Source organism: Rhynchophorus ferrugineus, unplaced genomic scaffold (assembly GCF_030347505.1).
Source record: "Rhynchophorus ferrugineus isolate W39M unplaced genomic scaffold, kcgeb_rfMv2 rfM9, whole genome shotgun sequence".
Classification (NCBI taxonomy): domain Eukaryota; kingdom Metazoa; phylum Arthropoda; class Insecta; order Coleoptera; family Curculionidae; genus Rhynchophorus; species Rhynchophorus ferrugineus.
This window is the reverse complement of record NW_027472588.1, coordinates 8,438,971-8,465,837: the sequence shown is the minus strand read 5'-3', so window position 1 is coordinate 8,465,837 and position 26,867 is coordinate 8,438,971. Positions and strand designations below refer to the sequence as shown.

Sequence of the window (26,867 nt, the reverse complement as noted above, 5' to 3'; positions counted from 1 at the left end):
TATCTATTACTAAAACAAAAAATAAATATAAAAATAAAACAACGGGAATTTGAACTACATTTCTTGTAATACGCTACAAATTAATTCCAACATCATTGCTGATTTTTTATTTTTAATGTAACTGTAATTCCTTAAACTCATGTGCAAATGGTTTCATTTGTTTTGATAATTAATGACTATCTATTAGATTTAAATTCGAAAACCGTCATGTCCTCTATTCGAACGAAAAATAATGGTTCTTTCTGTAGTTTTTTAACATTTAAATACACAAATCGAGCTTAACTATATGCTGATTTTTCGTGAAAATGCAGATGTTTCGCTTTATTATTCCCAGCGAGTATCTCTAGTTCAGTTTGGTATTTAGCTAATTGAAAATTAGCTGTTTTTTCATACTGTATATGTAAAACCTAATTTTATTAGGTTTATATCCGTTATTTTGCAACCATGTTAAAATTATGAGCATATATTATTAATTTCATTTAATTCCATTTATAGTTTTCTAACGAAAATTCAAAACATATTTATTTAATTACCTAAAACCCGGAAAAAATTGAAATATCATAATATATTATGTGCTTGCATGTATTTTGTTAGAGCTTTTTATTGGTGAAAATTTCAATTTTCCACGTAAACAAACAGACCGGAGGAGTAAATAAGTTCTTAAACTAACTTCAAAACTTTCGGACAGTTTAACAGTGTAGATGATTCAACTGTTTTCAGGCGTTCCAGATCATGAAAAAGTTCCAAAGGAGGAGACATATGACCATTTCCATACCACTTCAAACTGTTCAAACTCATACTCAAAATTGTGGTTTCTTTGCTTCCGATCACAAAAATAATTAATGAAATGTGAAAAGTTGATCGATTACACAAATTCCAAGAAGCAAGTGCAACAAGTCACGTTAAATGAGTTCTGAATAATGCGCTGTGAAGCTCGAATGGAAATTTCTGTCGCACCCAGCATACTCGCCAGACATAGAGTCTTCAGATTATCACTTGCTCAGATCGATGTGGCTTAGCTGGCATACGGTTTCTAGAAACTGGAGATGTGCGAAAATGGGTCGGTAATTGCCCAAAAATTGTAGAAGACGATAGAAAGAATTTTAATTAATATATATTGCATACAATTATCTTTTAGGTAAATTAATGATCAGAATACATGCAAATGCCTAATTATAAGAAAACAGATTTTTTAAATTTACTTTTTGTAAGGTTTAATCCACTTTTTATTAAGCTTTCAAATGTATGATTCATGGCGAGTTGATGTAATTCAAGTCGACGCCTTTCTTACATAAAGTCATACGCCATAAGATAATTGGTATTATAAAAAACGAGATATAATGATAAACATTAATGAATGGGTTGCAATTTCAATTGCGGTCATGCTTAATTTTCAGTCAGTATGTTAATTCATAAAAAAATATAATTGCGTTTTTCGATTTTGTATTGAAATCAAAATTGAAAACAACAAACTTCAGCATAAACACATTTTTGATGTATGTGAAGCTGTGATGTATACATCTGGGGATAGTATAAAATACTGATGAATAATGCCCATTGATTGTGGGCTAATTTGGTGACGATGGATGTACTTTTGTGATCTGGTAAATAAATTTAATATACCAACAAATTTCAGAATGGGTGCGTCCACAATACTCCTCAGGACTTTAATTTAACATTTATATTGACATTTGTTTATATTAATATAGCATCTCTCAAATATCCCCCTAACTGAGCTCCATAGGTTCATATAGCATTTGCATTAGACAGTAGCAATTTGCAATATTTTTTCTACCTTTTTTTATATACTCCTAAGTTTATATAACTTAGTTTTAGATCAAGATTCATCCCAAAATACTAGTATATATAGCAAGTATCGCAGTCTCACCTAACCATAGTATCATAGAGAGAAAAAACGTAATACCAACACACCAGTTTGGGTTTATTATTAAACACTCAACAATTGACCAGGTCCACAGAATAACAGATGTTATTGAAAAAAGCCTACGAAAGTAAAAAAGTATACTCAGCTATATTCTTAGATATAGCGCAAGCCTTCGATAAGGTTTGGCATGAAGGCCTTGTTCATAAACTACAGAAAATGCTACCAAAACAACACACCGAACTATTATAATCGTACATTATAATCAGAATGTTTAGAGTTTAGCAAGAAGAAGCTTACTCTACAATAAAAGAAGCTAAAGCAGGCGTACCACAAGGAAGTGTACTGGGACCGATGCTTTATCTACTTTACACTTGTGATATACCACAAACGGAAAATATCACGATGGCTACATTTGCTGATGATACTGCGATTATAGCTGTCGGAGACAATAGTGAAGAAGCCTCGCGAAAATTACAACAGGCAAGTGACAATATAAATAATTGGACACAAGCTTGGAAAATAAGAATTAATTAAAGTAAATCTGTACATGTGCAGTTTATATATAAACCTATAAACAGGCTGTACAAGCACCAATAACATTAAATAACACTATAATTCCATATAGCAACAACGCTAAATATCTCGGAATGAATTTCGAGGCAAAACTTCGCTGGAAGGAACATATAAAGAAGAAAAGAAAAGAACTGGGATTGAAATATAGGAAAATGTACTGGCTAATTGGAAGAAAATCACAATTATCAGTACATAATAAATTGCTATTATATAAGCAAATATTGGTATTGTGAGTGCACCCAAATACTATAGGACTGATTACCTACATCGAGACCTTCAGCTACCCACAGTCAGTAAAGAAATCAAGAGAATTGCAAGGGCGCATGAGGAAAGACTCTATTCTCATATATATCGTTATTTTGTAACTTTTGGATACCACCAGAACAGGACACAGACTCAAAAGAATCAAACCATCTGATCTTGTATAGAGTTGTATAGTGAGGTGTATATATTAAAAAATTCAGCAGTGTATAAACGCATTTCACTATAACGCCATAAGCATGTATAAACATTATTTCACCAGAGACTGAGTTAGAGCTGATGGGTCCTCCTAGTTATATACCTAGATTTAAGTTAGCATAAAGACAAATTGTAGGTTAGTTGGCAACGACTAGTACCAATGTATTAATTAAATAATAAAAAAAACCTAACCATAGTAATATTTGGTGGCATATCTCAAAGAAAGGGTCCCAAAACACTGTCTTGCGTTATACCTGTATTTGTTCTTGTCATTGTTAAATAAGTTTCTTCTTGTTTAACTCTAAACATCCTGGCTGAGGTGTAAAAGTTTAAGATTTCAACGTATTCAGACTTTATGGAAGGTTTGCGCTACTTCCAAAAATATAGTCGAGAAAAGAATTTTCTCTTTATAGACTTTTTCAATAATAATGTCTGTGACTGATCAATTGTTGAATATTTGCACTACAAAACTAATGTAGTAGTTTTTTTCTGTATTTGATTGGTTACCACCTTTTTAATGACGTTACAATATATCTATCTATATATATATATATATATATATATATATATATATATATATATATTTATATATATATATATATATATATATATATATATATATATATATATATGTATATATGTATATATATATACATATATATATATATAGCATCTATAACATACAAGCATCTAATAGATATTGAAATTACGTAATCAAACTGTCGAACTCTGTTATAGATGACAAAGTGATAGATGCGGATGTTTAACGGACGACAATATGTATAAATGAAAATATATTTTGAGTACTCGCTTGAGTCTTAGTTTCCTAGTTTCCAACAAACTGTAAAAAAAAAGTTCGCATGACAAAAGTATAAAAATGAACTGGAATAATTCAGATTACAGTAATGAAAAAAATTGTACATCATCAGTTTATGCTATTCTAATATTAGGATCGCGTGTAAAAAGGAAAAAAAAAAACAACACAGTAAAATACAATGGCCTAAAGACAAACCTGCCGATGTAGATGTTCGCTTTCTCACCAGCGTCTACGGTCGGTCGGCAGGACGGACGCAGCGCGACTCCCATCTCTCGGCGCAATTTCTCGTTTCTTTGATGGCAGCCCGTTCAGTGTTTCGTCTACCTTTCTACGCCGAACAGGTATTTTGGTATCTGCGTGCCGTCGCCACTCGTACCCGCTTGTTCGACCGTTCAAACTGTTTAAAATCGCCGCCTTTCTGGTGACCGTTTTCTAGTGAATCTGTGGTCAGTTTATTCTCTATTCGTTCTCGATTTACTTTTTCCGACTCCGTTTCTGTGGAATTTAATGACAATGCTGTGACTCGTTAAGGTAGGACCTCAAAAACGTTGATGTTTAGTCGGCGAATACGGATTCGTGATAGTTTCGGACCTGATATAATTTATGTCACATATCTGGTACTTTCCACCTTTTTATCAGTGAGATCACCATGCACTTGAGCTTTATAAAACCGTGTTTTTTACTTTCAATTTAGGATTTTTTTATACGAGAAGGACGAGTTCCAACCTCTTCAGCAAACAGGTTTTTATTTCGACAAGTGCTCAAAAATAACACACTCACATTCAGCTTGTTTAATCTTTCTATATCGTTATATATATTAATCTAAATTTAGTTTAAATATCTACAGTGTTAATTAGTGCTTTCTTTAATTGCTTTTAATATTATAATAATTTTACACGATAACTAGTTTTATCACTCTAATCAGAAATTTGATACCAAATCTCTTTTGTTGTTCCTCTTCTTATTGTTATGCGAAGGGGAACAGAACGAAGAAATGCAGCTTCTTTAAGAGAAAACATACAACCATGGGATGTTGTTATTGATGACAGTTCAAAATTTCTTGCGTTATATATGCAAATTAACTGTATTATTTATGATTTATGGTATCATATACCTACAGTAACTTTTAATATTACTGTTAATGATCCCGGATTTTAACCATATTCTTTTTTGTAACAATCAGTGATCTATTATTATAAGCTTCGACGTAGAGTCAATTTGGTTCTACACGAATTTCATTTACTGCCAATAATAGCTTTTATAAACAAAAAAAGCATTATTTATTATGTTAAAATTAAAATTATGTCCTTATAATAAAGATTAACTTACAATACGTGAATAAACTTAGGTTAATTATCATTATCAGCGAAACAATGAACGTTTAAAGTAAAAAAGTTATTTTGTATCTACGTGCAAATGTTTATTAAAAATATTACTGTTTAATTATCAATATCAAATAGTATTATTTCTTGTGACTCTTTTCTAGTGAACCTGTGGTCAGTTTATTCTATATTCGACCTCGATTTAATTTTTCCGACTCCGTTTCTGTGGAATTCAGCGACAATGCTGTGACTCGTTAAGGTAGGATCTCAAAAACGTTGATGTTTAGTCGGCGAATACGGATTCGTGGTAGTTTCGGACCTGATATTGTTTATGTCACATATCTGGAATTTTCCACCTTTTTATCAGTGAGATCACCATGCACTTGAGCTTTATAAAACCGTGTTTTTTACTTTCAATATAGGTTTTTTTTATATGAGAAGGACGACTCTCACCTTCTTCAGAAAACAGGCTTTTTTACTAAAAGAATGCAAGTGCTAAAAAATAACGCACTAATATTCAAAGCGTTCGAGATCATTATATTTAATATTCTATATACAGTTTAATCTACAATATAAATTAGGACTTTCTTTAATTGTTTTGATATTAAAATTATTTACTTAGAAACTGGTTGTATCACTCTGGTGGGAATGTTGATACCAAAACACATTTGTTTTTCTTCTCTTTATTGTTATACGAGATGAACTGGATGAAGAAATACAGCTTCTTTAGAAGAAAACCCAGTATGTTAGGATGTTAATATTGAGGACAGTTTAAATTTTTTTGCGTTATATATGCAAACTAGCGATATCATTCAGTAGAGCAACAATTAGTATTACTGCTAGTGGTTCTGGATTTTAACCAGATTCTTATTTGTAACAATCAGTGGTCTATTATTATAAGCTTTTGCGTTGAGTTCAGGTGGTTCTACACGAAGTTTATTTACCATTAATAAAAGTTATAATAAATAACAAGACTTTTTTATTGTGAAAAAAAAAAAATATGATTATATTAAATAATAACTTATACTATATGAATTAATATTTTTAATCACCATCATCTAAACTATTAAAGTTTAACTTAAAACAGTTGTTATTGTATATTATTTGTATTTTTAGATGTTTATTAATAAATTAATATGTGCTTAATTATCAGTATTAAATATTATTATTTCAGGTGATTATTTTCTAGTGAATACGACGTCAGTTTATTCTGTATATGTATTAAATACAACGTTTTTATTAATATTTTGTTATATTATTAAGTAATTAATGGGTTAATAATATGGAAAATGTTTACAAAAATATATATCCCGAGGTATAAAACAATTTGAATGATTTTTTAATATATTTTTATTAAAACATATAAGTACTTTATTAATGAACATTGGTTACAGGTATAACCATTATTTTTTTAAAATGCTTTTTAGTTTTGTCCTGAGGTTTCTTTTCTACTCGTCTGTTGATATCTCTGACATTTACTGTAATGTAATAGACAATATAAAATTTGAAAAAAATGATATAAAACAATGTTATATAATATATATGTTGAAAGATAGATTTGACAGAACTATTTGTAGACGTAAAACTAATGATACACGATATTTTATTACAGTAATAACTAATATTTTTTCCTTGTATTTTTATGGGTGTTTTACTTTTATTGCCTATGTATTTTCTCTGTTACTTCTCGGTATATCCACGATATATGTACGGAGTACGCGTTTAATGTCATTACTCTATAATCTACCTGTTTGTCTGAAACAAATAACAATGAAATTTCTTACGGTCTTCACGAAAGCGTTGGGTTGAAACGTTATTATCAAATATGTATATTTGTACTGGGAATAACAGTTCCTTATACCAGCATATGACAATCGGTCTTTATCATCGTTTTATTGCTACTTTCGTGGGTATCATATACATGAGAGTAAATGTTACAAAATAGTTATAAAATAACTTTTGTTATAATTACCGATATTAATAAGCACCAACGATAAGACGTTTTATAAAATTTCAAAGAAAGATACAGTTTAATGTTGTAAAAAACCATTCCGTGGCTATTTATAAAGAACTTTCTGGCGTGTAATTAACAAGGTTTTGCCCATAAAACCACATAACTGCTGTTTAGAATAATATTGCGCCGATAATAATAAACTGTAAGGTATTGCGGTGGCTCTCGTGGAATGTGTGCCCGGAATAGTTCGTCGAATATGTAAATGGGGGGACTCTCTCGCCGATCTGTTTGCATAAAACAAATAAACTTATCGGTTACCCGAAAGGTACACCTTAAAAGACGGACATAACTAATAAAAACCGGTCGAATCCGTCGTAAAAAACTAGCCGTAAGTCGAAACACCGTTACCGAGACCCGATGATATGCAAAATTGAACTCGCTTCCATGAAAGATCTTTATAAAAGACGCTTTAATGCGAATTTCAACCTGATAAACACATTTTGCTCATATTTATGTTAGTGTTGAGGTAGTTCATTACAGTTTTTTATAGGAGAGGCGAATATATTTTACTATCAATACATGAACAAGGAACCTGGTAATTATTACGCTAGATAACATTAATTGAGAGGGTCCTAAGTAGATAGTTAATTACTATAAATACAATGTAATGTATGATAAAACATGACTCTTAAAATCTGTATACAAGCGAATATTTATTAACAAAAATGGTTTTGTTGTTTTCCGAAGTATCCTCTATGACGATAAATACATTTCTCCATGCGTTTGAATAAATCTTTGTAACGCCTTCTCAACCTTGAGTTAGATACCTCCAAAACATGGTTTCTCATGGATTTTTCAGGCGCTGAAAAAAGTTGACCACTCAATTTATTCTATGCGGGATTAACAAGTTATTTGGTGCTAGAACAGGGCTGTATGGAGGATAACTGTATGGATTGAGCTGGTCTGTGGGAGCTTACATTGTCTTGATGACAAATAATCCTTCTTTGCTTTTTTTTTGTCTTTTACTAAACGGTTCTAAACATTTATAATTCACCATACTATGTTGTTGAGTTTTTAATGCACCGCGATTTTATTTCTTGACCATTTCTTTACATCAATTAACACGAGCATCCTTTTGAGCTTTTGTCAAACTATGCGGGATTAAAAGTGAACAAACCTTTTTCTCATTTGATATTCATCCTTTCCATCTATCACACGATGATGAAAACAAAATTACTAGCTTCCTAAATTCGCCATATCAAATGGATTTAACATATACAAAATTCACCATCAAATGTCAATTCACTCTTCGTTTTTAATAATTTTAAAAAAATCAAGAGAAAGATTGGCCACTTGGTAGTTCAGTCATCATATAAAATAATATACAGGAAGATTTATAATGTAAAAATTCATTATAAATCTAACACGATCTATGTTAAGGAAAAAACCAGAAAGTTGTCAGTAATTGTACTAAAAATGAATGCTAGAAATACTTCAATTATCTTTTGTTGCTTGGCCTATGCTTTTATGTGTTTACCCAAATTGCAGTAGTTTTCTAAGTACTGAGTAGTAAAGAATCTATAGTAAGAAGCATATTAAGCAATATCAGTTTACCTAGAGACCATCCATGAAATGCGATAGTTTGGATTAAATTCCATCATCTTTGGAGCAACTGGTGATTCAGCCTCAAGCCCTCTTTGTTGAAGCTCAGTTTTACGTACCTGTATCGTAAAACATATAAGGTATATAGCTATTTAAAAGAGAATATTAGTTTTCATTAAAAATAATTACAAGGGCATCCACAAATATATAACTCATTATAAAATATAATTAATATTATACTGTATAAGTTCATCAAAGTATTATCAAAAGAAATTGATATTTTCCGATTAAAATTGGCACTGTTCTATAATTTGAATAACTACTGAATAATATAAAGCATATTGATATATATTGACGTGAAATATATTAACAATGATTGAACAATTTGCTGTGGCCAGTTTATAACACTGTTGAACTGAATAATGTTAGCGATTATGTTAAAAGATAATGTGATGGTGTCCAAGTTGGCGCATAACGAAACTCTGCCTAAAGCAACCAATCCTACCGAGTTTATTCAGTCCAGTAACTGTTATTTCTGCAGAAACTGAAATGTTATTTCAAGACGGAACGCACATATGACCGAATCGTTAATAAATAGTATTTATGGCTTTTTACTTTTACTTAATAATGCGTGTTTCAAATAATGTTTATATTTTCAATATGACTTTTCAACGGTGTAACAAAAACATAACGTTAGATATAAATTTGCTGTGAAATTAATAGCAAATATATTTAAGTTTTTTATAACATTATATAGTGTATTTCTAAGAATGTTTATAAACTCATATGATGTATTTTTATTGTTTAAATTGGTGTTAATGCTTGGCGAGTATAAAAATGAAAATAACCAGCTAGCCTTGTACTAGCTGGCTTCGATTCAAAATATCAAATGAGTGCTTTATTTATTTACACGATGTAAAGTGCATTCAGTATTTTCTGATCAATGAACTTTGATCTAAAATTAATTCATTTATGTCTTCATTGTTGCTTGGATTTTATAACTAGGTTTATAAGTTAATATTAAATTATTTACAACAATATTGTGTATTTATATCGTATCGGGTATATTTGTAACCAAATTCAAGTTGAAGCCTCATTGAGAGGCTGAAGCACCAGCTGAAAGTGCAAATTCAATTCTAATAATTAAAAACTACGTAATAAGACTATTAGAAAAAAATATAATTACTAGGATAGAAAGGTCAGTCTACATTAGTTATTTTTTATACCTGATTATGTTTGGTACTTTAATATCTTCTTAAATACAGTAGGAATGAACATTGCTTAACTTGAAAAGGCTCCTCTTTCAGTCCGTGGCATGAATATTTTCATATAAACCAGAAACGCGACGTAAACCAGTTAATAAATTACCTACGGTATATCGTAAGAAGTGGTTGAATTTTAGCAGATGTTGGAAGATTTACTTTAATAACGTTGACATAATTACGTGAATTGAATACAAGTTTCTTCTGGGCTGTTTTTTTTCGTTGGCATCGTTGGTCGGCGGAATGCGAAAAGAAGAACTACGCCAGTTCGTTAATGAAGCCGACCAGATGTTCCAACCAGAGAAAACTTAAGGGCTGGGCTAAATAGCATCACCATTACGTTACGGAAAATTGAATTGAAAATTATTGAACTGTTTGACATGAGCTTCGAATCATGTACCTTAAAATTAACGAAAGTAAATCTGTCTATGTGCAGTTCATCTACAATCAGACCGTACAAGTACCAATAACATTAGATATTACTATCATTCCATATAGCAACAACGCTAAATATCACGGAATGAAACTTGATGCAAAACTTCGCTGGAAGGAACATATAAAGAAGAAAAAAAAAAAAAGAACTGGAATTGAATTATAGGAAAATGTATTGGCTAATTGGAAGAAAATTACAATTATCTGTGCATAATAAATTGATATTATATAAGCAAAGAACTGAAACCTATATGGACATACGGAGTTTTATTATGGGGATGTTCTGCAAGGAGTAACATAAACAAAATCCAAAGCCCTGAGAAGTATTGTGGGCGCACTCAAATACTACCGAACTAACCTACATCGAGACCTTCAGATACCCATAGTCAGTCAAGAAATCAGGAGAACTGCAAGGGGTTGAGGGAAGACTCCATTCTCATAAGAATATTGAAATATTGTAACTTTTGCATACCACTAGAGCAGGTCACAGACTCAAAAGAATCAAACCACCTGATCTTGTGTAGTGTTGTGTAGTGAGGTGTATTTAATAAAAAATACAGCAGTGACATGTATAAACATTATTTCACCAGAGACTGAGGTAGGGCCGATGGGTCCTCCTAGTTATATACCTAGATTTAAGTTAGCATAAAGACAAATTGTACCATTATTAAATATTAGTATCCAATTTGATGAATAAATAAAAAAACACTAATTGTTATGGAAGTGGTCTGTATATTTAATTTGAATGTTGATTTTTGATGAGGACACCATGAGGTCGAAGTACATGGGTGCTTCTTTGAGCCAATTCTTGGGCAGGATTTTTTTATATTATCCATGTGAACATACCTTATTACATAATCTGTGATCAGATACTGTTTAAGGGACAATTTACTAAATAAAACACGATTTTGAGTTCTATATCATTTAAGTATCTACAGTACTGGCCATATATATTCATTAAAATAAATAATACAATTCTACAAAATAGTAATGGCGCAACTTTTAAGATACCTTAACTTCTATATAAGTCGTTTTTATTACACTTTCTTTCGCTGGTGTTAATTAACCGGTTGATTTCACCTAATGCTCTAGTATCGAACCTACAAACACCAAACGCGACTAAGAAGGACATCAACTTACTTTGTCTTTATAATGGACACCTATATCACCAAGCGGTATTAAAATACCACTACTTAGAAATAAACAAAAGAAATCGCTCGTTTACCAATACAAGATTATATAACATTAAATGACATTTTTCTAGGATGGTAAAATATGATGGTAACCAAACTCAATTCCTGCTAAACTATTTGTGGCAAGTGTTCCTAATGTTTATATAATCAATGCACTTTCACTACTATAAGCGTAATAAGTAAACTGATATCATTAGCAATTACTAGATCATTTGAAACAAATACAAATACTTTATGACGTTCTTTCAACGAATTATTGTTCATTACGTGTATTTTTTGTGTATAAAAATTATTAATATTATTTAAGTCACAAGAAACTTTGTTATCATTGTAACATAGAAGAATTAATATTCGTTAAAGGATTCAGTTTTATTTGTAGTAAACGGTTATGTACAAACCATTTCATTGAGCTCAGTTTTTGTATTTATGTTGCGATGCTTGGATGATTTCGTTCCACTCCATTATAGTTCTACGGTCAGATATTAGGTTCTAGCTGATATAATATGGCTTAATAATATGCAAACGCTGTTAATAAGGTTCGATCTGACATCCATTGTGTTTGTTGATCCATTTCTTTGGGGTTTTTACTAAAGATATAACAAATTATAGGTTTTGGCTCAAAATTAAATAAAATAAAAATTGTGTGAATTAACTTTTAAGGTATTTTTGTATTACGGTTAATGAAAATAATAAAATAACTAGAAGAAATTATAACTGGGGTCTTTATTGAATTTTTTGTCGACAAAATTAAAATCAACTTTCTAACTTTGATCTCAACTGTGCATCTTAAATGAATATCTTCTTCTCTAAAACGGTTTTAGAAAGAAATAAGGTGTTGCAAAAGTACCGCTACCATTTTGATTGCGGATAAAAATATGCAACAAAAACGAGCAGAAATACTGGCAATATTTGTTAAAAATAATTGTTCCATTATGGTCATTCAGCGGATATTGCGTCAAAAATATCCCAATCGTCCAGTTAGCCACAAAACCATAATTTATCGTTTACATGCGAATTTTCGACAGTAGGGTACGACAGCAGACAGGCCTCGTTCTGAAAGGTAATGGATGTCCCGCAATACTGAAAATGTGACTGTGGTGCGCGATAGTGTTGCTGAGTCTCCAGAAACATCACTTCGGAGACGTGGTTCCCTGTTACATATTTCTGCACGCAGTTTAAGGCGAATTTTGAAAACTGTTTTGAAAATGTTCCTGTACAAAATTCAATTAGTCCAACAATTGCTACCGAGAGATCCTGACCAACTAGTAGAGGACTGTAATACAATCCTAGGACTGTCTGGTGAAATTTAATATTTTTCGTCTAAATTGATAATGAGCGATGAAAACCATTTCCTTTTCAATGGCCACAATAATAAACACAGTAGTCGGTTTTGGGGAACACAGAATCCTCAATTAATTCATGAAGCATCATCACCTATTTTTTTGAAAATAACCAAGGGGTTGTAGTTACTGTTACTGCTGAATTGTACTAAAGTATAATAAGGACTTTTTCTTAGGGGGTTTCTTAAAATCAAAAGTTTATGTGAATAAGACCCAAGCGATTCAACACCTTAAAGGCAATGTTCGTCACGAAATTGCAGTAATTCAGCCTCAGATGTTGAGGGATGTCAGAAAAATACTTTAAAAAGAGCCGAAAATTTCATAGCAAATCGCGGTCACCATTTAGCCGACATAATTTTTCAATCATAACAAAGAGACAATGTAAAAATCAAATAATCTTTTTTTGAAAATCAAACTTACTTATCTTTTTTTTTGAGCAAAGTTATAGGCAATCAAAGCGGTAGCTTTTGCCGCACGTTGTATGTAGAATTTGCCGCCTTAAACATCGTATTTGAGGGACATCAAGTTCAAGGATGCCAGACTTCCTTATTAATTCGAATTATTACTTCATCGGTAGATGTCACTTTCTCCTGTTGTATTACTGATCCCAAATACTTGAGATCATGCACTTGATTTAGCTTTATTCCTTTGAAATTTAGATATTAAGCGATCCATCATTTGTCAATTCTTTAATCTTTTTTCAATAATCACAAACCGTATGGCTCTTTAATACGAATCAGAACCTTCAAAGTAGAGAGTCTTGAGCAGACATTAGATTGATCAAGGAATTTGTAGCATCATATTGAACGCCACGACTGTTTTAAAAACTTTTCGCACAATTTGACCCACTACTATGTTGAAGAACCGTGGACAGACAATATCTTCTTGTCGAACGCTATCTCGAATCTCAAACCTACATACTCAAGAGCAAACCTCATTAGATCACATAATTCATTTCATACACTTTAAAAAATAGGCTGTTTACTCTTCGGCAAAATGACTAACTAGCAAAATTGAACCTAATTTTAACATAAAAGTATTCAAAAAATGTTAAAAATTACTTAAATTACGTCCTCTAATATAAACCCTTAAGATTAACTTAACTTCCATTATATTTTTTATGTCGAACAAATATTAAACAATTGGAGCTAATAATTACACACACACTAGATGTGATTTAATGTGTTTACGGTTGCTATACTTCTAACGCATCTACTAATTAAGTTTTATTGACTTAATCTGATTCGAAATTTTACGATGTTGCGTGGCCGTCATCATAAGGTTTATGAGACCTTAATTTATTGCACATTCTCGTTAAAGTTACTGTTATAAAAAACAATTCAATTGCAGGTAAGGTCGTTCTGTTAATTTAAATCAGATTTGTACGTAGAAATTATTGAATTTTACGATATTTACTTGTGAAAACTAATAGGGAAGATCAAGTAAATAGGAAATGGAAAGTAATACAGGAAGTAGTAATATTGCTATTTGTATAATATGAATGATTATTAAAATTTAAAAATGTTTTCATCGTTAATAGTGCCGAGACTCTTATGTTCTTTTTATAGCATTTCCAGTCAGTTCCAGTAATAGCCAATTCTTATATTTTTTGGAAAGGGTCGTTCCATATAAAAATCTGGATATAGTTTATTCATCGACTGCTCATCCAATAAGTGTTGCAATTCGTTGTCTTTCTTCCTCAAGTTTTCTGGTCCTTGAGGTCGTTCTTTGTATTCATACAAATTGGAGCTACACCATCATAACCAAGCAATAACAAAAGTAATGAGTGCTGGAAAATCAACAATTCAATTCAAGAACTGCTATTTTAATATAAATAATGTGGAAATTATCAAATTTATTTGTTAGGTTGGTTTGGATACATACTTAAACGAAAAACAGTAAAAATTAAATGACATTGTAACTGTAATTTATATGAACCAAATAACTACATAATAATTTACTACAATATATATTGTTATGTTTCACAAGAGGACAATAGACTATTGAACAAGGAACGGCGATATATTTTTTTGGTACAGTTAACCTGGCCAGTTTTCTTATTATCCAAACAATAGTGTAACATACTATCATTATTCTCTAATAACTGTTGTTACTATAAGTACCTGAAATTCCCACATATACACCGACAAATAAGTAATCAGCATGAAAGCTTGCAAATAAGTTTTACCGACAATTTCGTTGGACTAATTATGTGAGAATTTCTTTCATGGAACGTTTTTTCTTTCGACAATAAGAAATTGTGAGGCTTTGTTCAATTAAATTAATTGCTTAAGTAGTATTTCAATTTCAATTAATTGTCCTCTTTATAATTCGGACTTATTAATCAGATTTTTTATCACCATTTTAATACGTTGCATTTCACATTATAAAAGTTCGCTCAGTTTACATTAGGTGGTTCTGGAACGCTGATATTTCCTACTAAAAAAACTTACTTGATGGTTTATTTGTAACTTTAACCATTTAAAATATTTTTGAAAAGGCTTAGAACAAAAAGAAGCTATATATATATGGGCGGCACTCGAGTTGAATTAAAAAACCAAAGATGAAGATGATTTATGATGAAAAGTGGATCACTTGGTAAGTCCCAGTATATCAAGAAAATATAGACTCCCCATAAGCTTTGAGAGCTTGGTCGGGAAGTTTTTATGTTAGATCCTATTACCCGGACTTAGCACCAAGTGGCTACTATTTGTTTCTGATAATAGAAAACTATTTAGTTGCTAAAAAATTTGCAGTATTTTGCAGTATGGACAAGGTTTACTATAAGAGAGTTACAACAAAAATACCTTAAAACAGCAACAGGTTGTCGAATAAAATGGTGCATTTTTAACATAAATTGGACATGGAAACCTTTGGGGTTTGCAATATAGAATTTAAATTATTGTATAAGAAACTCAAAATACAACATTTTTCACATTTTCCATAAGAAAATTTCTAAAATAAAAACTAAAGATTTTGCTATAATGTTTATAGTACGAATTTATTTTCAACAATAATAATACAGTTGGAATCCTTAAAGGAAACTGCTTATTACAAACAATAAAACACAGGAAGTTAAAGGAATACCGTTTTCGGTATATGTGAGAACGCTGTGATATTCCTTTTACCCACAACAAGAGCCCGATCCACCAAAATAACGTATATTTTCGTAAATATACATCTAACTAACATCCTGTTGTTTACGTCGCCAAGATTATTATACGAAGCAGGACGGCACAGAAGCAAAACCCAAAACAATTTAGTGTGACACGAATTCTCGACAAAATTTAGGTTCTACAAAGGAGCCGAAGATCTTTTACGACACAACTTGATCGTGTTTTTTTTTCGTCGAACAGACAATGAAACCAGTCCATTTTTATTTAGGTCCTTCATACAAACTTGGTTTTGTTATGTAATCGTGTTGTCGGATGTTGTACGTACTCCATGGCGGTTTCGATGATCGCTCAGTTAAATATTCAATTTACTTGTCAACGATTTTGTTCAAGATTAGCGAAATATAATAGTTATATTATAGTCGTTAAGTATCATTATGTTTTATGAATTATTTCAAACGAATAACAATATATTTATGTAAGAAAAATAAGTATAAATAAATTCGGGTATATAAAACAAATATCGCTCACATGGTTATTGGATACAATAATTATGTGTAAATATAGATACAAAACTTAATAGTTTTAATAATAGTTGGGCCAAAAGTCCCGCTACCATTATATGACGTTTAGCTCAGTTTCGCTTTAACCATTATGTTGTGTAGACGTCCAAATTTTATTATGGATAAATATACGCTACAAGAGCGAGCAGAAATAGTGACAATATTTATTGAAAATAATCGTTCCACTATTGCCACTCAACGGAAATTGCGTCAAATCCTACACAGCACCTCACAAAATCACAATTTATCGTTTACATATGAATTTTCGACAGTACGGTACTACAGCAGACAGTCCTCGTTCTGGAAGACAACGGACCCCTCGTAACGCTGAAAATGTAGCTCTGGTGTGCGATAGTGTCTCCAGAAACATCATTTCGGAGACGTGGTTCCCATTCCCAGCCACAGCGCACACAGCTCGTTCAACAATTCAGTTATTGAATAACGCTTTTCCACGACGACTAATTTCGCGATGTGGTGATTTATCATGGCCAGCCAGATCTCCAGATTTAATAGCACCAGACTTTTTCTTAGGGGGTATTTTAAAATCAAAAGTTTATGCGAATAAGCCCCAAATGATTCAGCTTCAGGTGTTGCAGGATGTCATGAAAAATGCCATAAAATTAGCCGAAAGTTGTAAAGCGAATTGCGGTCACCATTTAGCCCATATAATTTTTCAATCATAGAACCAAACTTACTTATCTTTTTTTTGAGCAAAGCTATGGGCAATTAAAGTGGTAGCGGGACTTTTGCCACGTTGTATATACACAAAATTTAGCTTAATAGCTATCTAAACCCATGGCAAAAAGGAAATTTTAAAATATAATAAAAAATATTTTTATTATATTTAATGTATATATTTTCTTATAATGTACAATGTTTGAGTATATAGTTGGAAACAAGACGAATAAATAACAATGTATAATGGATCCAAAATGATACGATAAATTACCGAAACTATTTTACACAAATTACAATTAATGTGCTGTTAGCATACCGGGCGCTTCAAACAATGCCATTTAATCCCATAATGACTTGCCACTTTAAAATGCCACATCAATATATCATTACGAGAGGTTGATAGATTGTAATAACGTCGCATACTTTATAAGCGATTCTTTCATTATTTGGGCGTGGGTAGAGCACATATTTAAATCGATGCATATTTCTCAGTAGTGAAGCAGATAAAGGAACGTGTCAGCAATGAGACAAAGATCTATTTTAACATAAACAACAATTCCGAACAGGTTATTATATCGGAGGAATATGTTGTAAGTTGACATGGGACTGTTCAGATAGGCAGAGTTACGGTCGGTGTGGAGCGCGAGAATTCGATACTATCTCCGAGACATATGACTGATATAATTATTGTGGTACAGAAATCATTAATTGGAATGTTAACTACAGATCGGTTATGGAAGGATAGGGTTTATGCAGAGTCATATGTACGTGCCAAGTCATTTTTTAAATTATAACATAGAAAGTGGAATGTTGTAGCTATTATAAATAGAAATGGAAAACTGTTTCAGTAACGCCCTGATTCGATATTGTTATTTATTGTTGCTCAATCACGTAACTTTCAAATAAAGGTGACATACCACATACCAGTGCTCCATGATTACGATATTTTCTTTTTTGGCTAATGCTCTTTGGGTCTTCCCCCAAAAAAAGGAAGAAGATTTTTGTAAAAAGTTTAAGTACATGACAGAACCACCATAATGTCGTTTCTATTTGATTTTACCGACCAGGTGACTCTCTTAATTCCTCAAGCTATGAAGAATCCAAATTGGTTGTGATTCTCCAAAAGAGTGCAAAATCAGACGAGGAAAATGCTCCCAGTTATGTCAGTAACCAGGCTGGGTAAGATCGAATGTCTTCTAGAACGATTTTTATGTTGGTCACTCGCCAGTCGGTAGGCTCGAGTTGGTAAAAAGGAGACTTTAAAAAATAACAAAAAAATAGAACCGAAATTTTTACATTCTGAAGTTAATGATATATCGGTGACGGAAAATGAAGCAAATTATGATATTATCAAATTCCATAGTCACACATTACTACGCAAAATGAAATCTACTTAAAATAAAACAGTACCACTTAAGAGGTCTAAAATAATTTTGAATATTATCTAAAATTATACTATAAAATGTGATATTTAGTTAATTTATTCGGAATTTTTTAAATAAGTGGTATTCAAATGTCGTCGAAACTTCTCTGTCCATTCGGTGAATTGGAAGGTGTCTAAGATTATATGACCCAAATATAACAATTTATTTGCCACCTAGGAACTAAGAAAAACCTTTAATGTCAGAAAAAATTGCAACGTTGGGGATATGCGAGAATTTTTAATTATTTTTGGAGGATCAGCCAATTTTTAATTTTTTTTTCGATTAAAAATTAAAATTTTAGAAAATATAATTTAAATATAGTTGAGAGAAAAACAATACTTAATTAATTTTTACAATTAATTCAATATCATAATGATTTTATTATATTTATATGACCTAGCAATAAGATATAAATAGTAGTAAAATCACGTATAAGTAAAAGTGGACTAGAACGTGTCTAATAAAAGTATTATATATATATATATATATATATATATTTTTTTTTTTGATATATTTCAAAGTCTCCTTTTACCAACTATGGGTTTATCTGGACTGGGCCTAAATTTTATCGTGGGCTCCGAACCACGATCCTCAGCATTAAGCCTACCGACTGGCGAGTGACCAACTTTAGAAATCATCCCAGAAGACATCTCCAGCCTGGTTACTGGCATTACCGGGATCATTTTCCTTGTTGGATTTTACACTCTTGCCTAGAACATTCATCAACAAACATAAATTTACGACCATGCCCCAGCAGGATTCGAACCCGCGGCTATTGCAACCAACAGTAGGAGGACCGTCCCATCGCCTTTACCACTGCTCCACCAAGCCGGCTTATTCTTATATTGTTTCTTATTTTGAAAAAAAGATTGGCATATGTATTTTATGACCAAAAAGTTTTTACGCAAAGTTCAGTATATCGCCAATTGTTAATTTCTTAGAATTCGTTTTAAATTGAATATAATCTAATATTTTAAATATGGATTTACAATTAAAAAAAAATTAATTTGGAGTTCAGTGTACTTGTGCTTGATAACTACTATGTAGACTATTAAGCATGGTGGACGAAGCGTTATGGTTTGGGGACGCCTAGATAATAATAAGCCCTACCAAATAATTAAAATTGATGGAAAAATTAACAAAAAGGACTCCCCGAAATACTTTCGAAAAATACGATTCTTCCTAGAGTTAATCTAATTAACCGAAGTTAATTTTCAACAAGACATTGACCCTAAACATTGTCTCAGAATTATGTCAGCCGCTTTTTTATTTGTACTAAATATATTTAATCAAAAAATATAACTAAAATTCAGTCTAAGATATTATTAACGGCTTGAGTACAATAAATCACACAAGTCGACAAATTCGGGTAAACTTTTGAAGCCGAGCAGATGAGAACGTTATTTGATGCCCTTGCCTTTAATTCGTGTTTCGAGACTGCTTTTAGTTTTCGAATTCCCTCATGTTGGCAGTACTGAAACCTTATAACGACTGCCTCTGTGCGCTCCGAAAAAATTGAAAATATAGAGACAATATTGCTTCAAATTGTCTCGGTTACAGTTGTGGGTGTTTTAATCGTGGAGAAATTATGACAAATGTACTCAAATATGCATATTTGCTGTGCCTTGGTTTTGCTGTAGTTGATAAGCAATTGGCAACTAAACTATTATTAAACATATTTATTTTAGTATATTATTTGAAAATATTAATTAACATAAAATACGATAACATATTTGTGGGCTATTATTCCGTTTCATAGAAAAATTCCATTCCTTTTTACAGATCCACAGAACATTCAAATATAAAAGTAGTTCATCATTCAGTAATGTCTCTTCTCCGATCTCCCTCTCGCTCATACTACCTTGGTTGGAAAATACTAGCATATAAAAAAATGAAGTGTTTCAAGCAATTATCTCCGTCCTTTCCTCTCTCACAATTTATACAGGAAAGGGTTCGTACATCTTCGTTTGACATCACGAATTGAAAAAAAACAGTCGAACCATGCATTTGACTGAAAATAGTAATTACTATTTTTAGTCGCTAGTTTTTTGACTATCGGCTGTTTCGACTGCTTTCAGCGATAGTTCCCAACGCTAATAGACTCTGTAAACTGACAGGATTTACGTTCGAAAGCCGATATCTCTTTGAGGATTTATACGGTCAAAATTGGCAGACAATCTCGTTCTGTGTGGCGCAAAATTGCGCCGCGAAATAATCGAACTGATTCCGTAAAAGTCAAACGCTCCCCGACGGGTTTCGAGGTGTTGTAAATGTTTGCCACAAATCTCGGCCTTTTTCTCTCCATTTCAGAGCTGCCAGCTATTTTAGAGGCATAAATTTAAATAAATAAACATTTCGCCCGGTGCGTTTTCTCATCCACTTTCCTATTTGTTACAAGCGAATGCCCAACGGGGAAACAAAACGTCGTAATTACGGTTTATATCCCTAACCGCTGTGAGAATATAAAAATAATGATACATACACATGCGGACGACTTGATTGCTTGTTGCGCTCGATGGTAGAAATGTTGTCTTAATGGAAGGAAAGCTTTTAACAAGTATATTTTTATTAAACAAAAGTAACTCATCCCGCTTTACCGATTTGTGTTTATAAATACTCAACTGTTCTAGATGTGGCATAAGTCTTTAATAAGGTATGATACAAATTTTAATCGTTACTTCAAAATAAGATATATTGACGAATATTCAATCATTTACCTATTTAAAACCCATTTAGTTCGGTGTTGTAAAAGATATTACCAAAAATGTCCTTTCTCCAATATAACATTTACTTTATTACAGTGATATTCCTAAATGTGAAGGAGTGAATAAGTGTGAGGACAATACATTTGTTGTCTTATTCGTTGCAAGTAGCACTATTGAGACAAAACAAATAGTTGTATGGACTGAATGGACTAAGAATTTTTTAAAATGTTTATATTTTTTATTAACTAAATCTTACTTTAGATATGCTTAGAACAATTTTAACTTACAAATTAATTTATTACTACTATACTAATGTACTTGCATTAATACACAAGCAAGGCGAGTACCGGATTAATATACGAGGGTCACTATTTATATTTCCGGAATAGGAAAAAAAACAAATAGTTTAGCTGCGAATATATTCTTATTGTTTTTCAAAGTACTCGCCACGATGATCCATACACTTTTGTATGCGCTTAAACCACTTTTCAAAGCATTTATTCCATTCCGAATCAGGTATCTTCAAAATATGATTTTAGAATGCTTCAATAGCTTCTTCAGGCGATGAACATCGTTGACCACGCAGTTTATTCATCACGGATGAGAACAAAAAGAAGTCATTGGGTGCCAAGTTAGGGCTGTACGGCGGATGACTAGTCAATTCGATGTTTTGAGTGCTCGAATAGTCTCTTGTGTGAGCCGATGTGTGAGAGCTCGCATGGTCATGCTGAAGAACAATCCGGCTTCTCTTGTTTGTTTTCCTTATTTCACCGGAGACTTCTGGCGATTAAATGGTTGTGCACCAATCAGAATTTACTGTTCTACGACCGCTAGAGGCACTGTTGCAATATGACCAGTTTTCCCGAAGAAACAGGTTACCATTTTCTTTGAAGTCCTTCGTGCGCGAACAACTTTTGTTGGATTTGGTTCATCTTGGAACACCCATACAGTCGACTGCTGCTTACTCTCGGGCTCATACGAATATATCCATGATTTATCACCTGTCACGATTTTCTAAACGTTTTTCGAAGCACCGCGATTGAATTTCTTAAGCATTTCTTTGCACCAATAGACACGAGCTTTTTTTGAGCGATTGTCAAATTGTGTGGGGTGCAACGCGAACATAACTTTCGTACAGCTAAGTGTTCATGTAATATCGCATATATGCTGGTGAAACTAATGCTGATGGTTGCCTCAATATCACAATAGGTGAAATGACGATCTTGCTTAATCATTTCGCCGATTTTGAACGACCTTCACGAAACTCGCCGGACAGCGAACTACGACCACGATTGAATTTACTAAACCAGCGATACACAGTGGTGTTTGATGCACTCTTGATGTAATAATCCATGTCGAAAATCGTAAAAAAGCGTCGCACGAAAATGTTCACGATTCAGTTCCATTTTTTGTTGAGACGAATCTTTCAACTAAATATAAAATAAACAAATAGCGTCCGTGCGACAAAATGTTTTGAGTACGTATATCGTCAAAAATGTCAAACTTTACGATGGAACCGTCAGATGGACTCACATGATAACAGTGTTGCCAATTCCGAAATAACTAGCGATAACCATTGGCAGTTAATCGTAGAACTTTGTTTTGGTAGTATTAGATTGATGTATACATTATAGTTACTTTAATGTTTTAATGCAACCTCATATATATACCCCATAGGTACAAATTGGCTTAATGAGGGACTAAAAAGCCAATCTTTTTCAACGATGTTTCCAATTCGATCTACCATCGATATGCTTGCCAAGGAATTTATCTGATTCTGCTTGAGGAATCGGAATCCGTCAAAAGATATTAACAGATTTTTGTCATTTCGACGCAATGCAAGATTAATAAAACTAAGCTGTATTTTTCGGTTCCTGGCCTATGTTCCTTTCAGATGCCTTGTTGATTTCCACTTGTACTTTTTTTACAGCCTTAGGCTATAAGTACATATCATTTACCATGATAACTGTATCGTCGGCAAAGGTTCCAACTACTGCTTCTTTTGTTGTTGGAATATCAGCTGTGTAGAGCAGATACAAGAGTTGTCTCAAGACACTATCCTGGGGGAATATCTGAAATAGGTTTAAGTGTTGAGAATACCCCTTCATGCGAGATTTTCGGAAATTCTATGTAAGCTGTAGTTATCATTTTGCAGCCATTTAACTCGAACATCAGTTGCATTGCAATTTTAGTAAGTTATTAAAAATATTTGACATTGCTTTAGTGATGTAATGTAATTAATAATTTATTTCTTTTTGTTATGCCAAGAGGCCAAGAGAAATATGTTTCTTTATGAAACCCTTTGCCATTGTTATTGTATATAATTAGGTAACAACTATATAACTAAAAATTGGGCTGTATGATGACCAATGAACGTTCCTGAAAGGACTGATACCATTTTTACCATAGAATGAAGTGTTATATGTTGTTTGTGAAGCAATTTTTCTTCACGTCAGAATTATGAGTTGTTTAACAACTATTACTAGAATTTTAATGATTTCTTACAAGTTTATAACTGAATATATTCTTAACAAAAACATATCATGCTTGTTATATATAATATTAAAGTAGTCATTCCAAAATTGGAGAACTATTCGGGCTTATCTCGTCAGGTTTCTATACCGATCAAGAGATGTGATTTTCTGATATGTAAACCAACACAACGACGTTCCGTCCTAGACTTGCACATAGCTTATGTCTTATATAATAAAAGCGTGTATATACACACAATATATAATAGAATACTACGTGATAAAGTCAAATATCTGATCAGATTATATATAATAGATTTTTCGTAATAAAATTATAACCTTTTATTGGTAACACCGCATAAATATCAGTTTCGTGTCTGATTTATGTGCTGTAGATAATTCGGTATAAAATACATTACTGCATAGGTAGATATTTGATATAAACCCTATTTTGTTCCACAACATTAACGATTGTTACACGCCCAATTTTACTTGTGCCTGGTGTGGGTTATCAAATATAATAACGGATGATTTGGTTATTTTATTTTTGTCTTGTTTAGCCTTGTGTCACATATATTAGAACCGACATTATTTAATCCAAATAAAATGATAATTCAATATTAAACTAACGCTAATATTACTTGCTACTGTTTGGATTAATTAGAAAAAATGGATAGGAATGATTTGCACGTTTTATTTTTGTTCTCTATATTTTTTCCTTGTTTTTGACTTTAAATGGACTATTCTTGTTTTCAATTCAAAATTATATACTAGTTTAGTTGAAAATCTGGAAACTTATACCTCTGAATTGTGTAGTAATCTTCTGTGATTTAATTCTGTAACAACATATATGCAGTCAGGCTTCAACTCTGAAGATTACAGTATTTACTCAATAGTGTCTACGAAAAATGTCCAATATTAGTTCATTGCATCTTCTCTTTACAGTTTGTTTCAATTCAATTTGATATTTGATTTTTTGATGACATCTTTATTAGATACCCTTAGTACAATCTTAATTATAAATTAATTTATTACTACATTTCATTTGTACTTGGATTAATTCACAAGCAAGACGAGTGCGAGAAAATACGTCAATATGTATTCCTCAATTATAAAATTATAATAACTTATAGCTATAGTTTACACTAAAGGTATACACTTTATATAGGTTCGTATGGTTTGGTTCGCTTCAATCTTCTGATATCCTGCGCGTTGTCTGCTTAGTTGTATTTCTTCCACGTTAGTATGATTTAGTTGTCTTCTTGTATTTAATTTCCAGGTTATCGTGCAGTTTTCATTGGTTACGTAGCGATAGGCAATGGTAATCAATCGAAGAACTGTGTCTTGACAATTTGGTATTGGAAGAATATTTGTTTGTTCACAGGTATGTGAATAATCGATTTAGTAATGCCTAAAATAATGAAATGTTTATCTCCTTTAACTTCTATGAGTTTATCGTATCTGCTTCTTATAGCATATTAGATGCGTCAATCAAGATATATCTCCGCTCATATAATATCAAATTAATACAGGGAATGGTTGTAGGAATAAACCATCAGTGGTCATCGACTATATATTTCTGTAAATGAAAGAAAGTTCTTGCAAGTGACGATTATTCCGGCGAAACTCGACAGGAATTTTTAGTTTTATAGCCGTGTTCGCAAACTAAATAAAAATCACATGTTAATGTAAAAATCTGTGTTAATATTAATCAGATCCGTGCTCTGCTATTTTAGTACCATTAATTTATTTCATGAAACTTGCATGGGTAGATTTACAAACTGATTAACACCACCAGGAATGTATAAATGTAATTTCAACCTGAATACTGAAACAAAAATATCTTATATGTCTGCGTTATTAGACAGAGAGGTAATAGAGGTGGAAAAGTATCAATAAATTTAGTTGAATTTTAGTTAAAGTCTGAATTTGGTTTATATTTAAAATAATTTGCTAGTTTCTTGCTTTATTCGATAAATTTTATTTATTACCATTAGGAATACAACACTCTACGTAGTGGACAATTACCTATTGCTTATATCTTGTATTGAATTCTTGAATTTCCTATAATTTCCTCGAATATTTTATGTTATGTTTATTGCTGTATTAGTAGTGATTTTAAAAGGCAAGTTTAGAGAAATGCTGTCTAGCTTATCTTGAAAGAGTGGCCCAAATAGCTCCATCATTTTATAGAGGAGGGGCTTATTTTTGATAAGCTATTATGATTACTGGTCAGATCAGATCTAATAAATATTTAAAGCACAACATAATTTAATTTATTAATGGGCCCCATTCTTATTAAAACAATATTCAAATTATATAAGCTATATAATAAGACATTTAACTATTTACTTTATCAATATATTTATATTTTAACCATACAGTAGTAACAGTAGAACAAATAGTAGCGTTTACAGACTGATCGTCCTACAATTGCGGCGGTAATAATGAAATGTTTCGATCGAATGAACTCACTAGGTAGAATATTATTATTTAGTTGGCGGTTTCAAGGTTTACAGACAGCAGAAAATAATGAAAATTGACAAAATGTATTAAATAATGGAATCCATGCATATTCAGGTATTTTATTATCTCCATTGAAACTCAAAAAATAATTAATTTGCATTAAAAAAATGCAAGCATGAATGTAATTTACACGTTTTGCTTTAGATAGAGTTAATCGGAATTTAACTGACGTTTCGGATCGTCTCTCATATTTTTCTTTATGTAAATTTATATTTCTTGCACTATGTTTACTACTTAAGATTTTTTGCTTCAGTTGCCCAGTTCATGAATTTTGTAAAGAGAATCTAATCTCATTATGGGTTTCGGTACTTACTGCATACCATGGGAAAAATGGAGCAGAATTTTCTTTATAATTCTACTAGATAGAGTGTTGTATGATGCTTCGCAACTTATAACTGAATCTATCTATAAAATTTTATTTGTGTTGGTACTTGCCGACCCTCAAAGCATGAGAAATAATTTTAATTGGATAGGCTATATATCGATATTTTCAAAAAAAAATCGACTAAACTGAATCATAAAATAGACCGAATTTCACTGATATTTTC

General features: G+C 31.8%; 1 protein-coding gene across 6 annotated transcripts in view; it reads left to right on the top strand.

The window, feature by feature from the left end:
* Positions 1–4,044: 4,044 nt before the first annotated feature.
* knockout (Stork-head domain-containing protein knockout) overlaps positions 4,045–26,867 on the top strand; it is a 234,907-nt gene continuing 212,084 nt past the window's right edge. For 3 of the 6 annotated variants that reach the window (XM_076413502.1, XM_076413506.1, XM_076413503.1), the window contains exon 1: positions 4,045–4,265. The gene's annotated coding sequence lies outside the window, so the exon portion shown is untranslated. Of the gene's footprint in view, positions 4,266–5,289; positions 5,316–26,867 lie in introns of those variants that run through there. The other 3 variants (XM_076413507.1, XM_076413510.1, XM_076413504.1) reach the window with 3 other exon arrangements.